Raw genomic sequence first — 2,278 nt, forward strand, 5'->3', positions numbered from 1 at the left:
GCAGCTCTGTGCAATGCTGGCCAACAGATTTGTCATTTATGAAAGGAAACAAGTGATTTTTTTGCAACAATTGGAACGATCATGGATTGGGGAAATTAGTAAATTCTTTAAATTGAAATGAATGCTTGTTTAAAAAATTACTTTATATGACAAAGATTATTATTAGGACATTTTTAAAATATTTACATGGGAGTTCAGATAACATTACTAGATATGCGTGACACTGCTTTTTACCTTATACAATAATACTCAGGCTCCAGCATCGCTGCACCGTGACTGGCCCAGCCAACACGATACACTATACCAGACCAGAGCAGACTCCAGACTAGTGCAGACTAGCAACAACTTACTGCTACAGCTACACCGTTCCTACTCAGTCAACACTGCTCTCTGGTCAGCGATTCTCTTATACCTTGCATATCGCAGGCAGCGCATGAGCAATACATCGAAATTACATCTGGTCGGACCTCTTACATAACCCTCCACTGGGGGGGGGGGGGGGGGGGCAAAAATTTGACAGCGATGGTGAGTCAATTGGACATGCCATGAGCAACAAATTTTTCTTAATTAACTAAGTTTACAGTCACAGAGTATATACATATATATAAGTGCAGAACATAAAATGAAATAGAGTGCACATGCACTGAGTACAGAACATATCAGGTAATGACAAAATGTATACGCAATGAGTACAAAAATATTAACAAATGACATAAAGTGCACACGCACTGTATATATTTTTTACCATTTTACAAGAACTAGGAAAGGAAAGTGAAGGATTGCATCATGGTTGTAGCACAGTAGGTTGCACGTAGCTGCACTGAAAGTCCATATCTTTCTACAGAAGCACAACACCAAGTGACACAATCTGAAGTTCTCTTCCCAGAAGTATTAATCAGTGTAGCCAAGACACTGAAATGTCGTATTAATATTCAATGTTATCATTTTGGAAGTACATTAAGTACACCAAACAGTGTGACCATAATAACATCTCCATCGTTCAAGGTGGTGGACAGCATGATGTGTCAACACCACGCTCTTGCAGAATCCATACTCTTTCACCAACATAGAATTAGTGCAAAAACCAGATATAGTGCTCCATGATCATGAGGATGGACAGGATAAACGGATATTGCAGTAATTTCTGGTAATTAGGTCAGAAGGTGAAGGACATTAAGTCTAATGCTAGTCATCATTGAGAATTACACTAGTCTGTCAAACGATTTGAGTAATTGGTGGCACTCATAGCCTAGTTACTAAACATTTCTGTACTATGTATGAAGTATTACAGAATATTATCCATAAGTCATCTGATTACAGTGAACATTGGCACTCACTGGCCAGTTACAAACCAATTTTAAGCATTATTCAAAAGTGATCATTCAAAGCAAGAGTTAATTAATCGCATACCATTTACATAATTCATCTAGTTATAGTAATCATTGGCATTCATTGGCCAGTTACTAAACATGTAGCGAGTATTGAATATTACAAAACACTATTCATAACTCATCTGATTGTGGTAATTATTGGCACTCATTGGCCAGTTACAAACCATTTCTTATGCATTATTCAGAAGTCATCATTCAAAACAGGAGCTAATGAGTGTAGCATCAAGCTACTGGTATTCATATATGATATCATGTAAGTGACATAAGACAAATTTAAAATATAAGGAACAGTGACATTCATTGGCCAATTACGAAGTATTCATATAGTTTTATAAAACATTATTCAGTATTATTCAGAACTCATCATTCAAGTGACATAGGACATATTTAAAATGTAACACACTGTAACTATTACTCAAGGTCTGTGGTTAGAAAACATCATTCAGTATTACTCAGAACTCTCTTAAACTGGTAGCATTATTTGGGACTGGTAACACATTTTTTTTTGTGCTAGCAATGCATTGCGTTGGGATCGATAATTAATTGCTGGGGCATAAAAAGATTTGCTTTTGACTTATTGCTGCAAATAAGGATTAGTAACGTCATTCATCATGAGTCAGCTGTAGCAAGGTTATGAAACAAGTAGAGTATATGTGATCACATTTATGAATGACACATACAAATGGGTAAAAAAATGCAAGTACTAGAACAGGTTTAATAATTAACTGCTTATAGCACATTAATTTCATGAATAGCTTCTCCTGGAAAAAATACAAAGTGGATTACTGGGCTGAAAGTAGTGAACTTCGAATTAACAGGTAATGAAACGTGTACTCAATATGTATGGACTCTAACTGTCCTTTCCAAAACATTCAGTCATTATATCA

This window comes from Schistocerca piceifrons, chromosome 1 (genome assembly GCF_021461385.2).
Source record: "Schistocerca piceifrons isolate TAMUIC-IGC-003096 chromosome 1, iqSchPice1.1, whole genome shotgun sequence".
NCBI lineage: Eukaryota > Metazoa > Arthropoda > Insecta > Orthoptera > Acrididae > Schistocerca > Schistocerca piceifrons.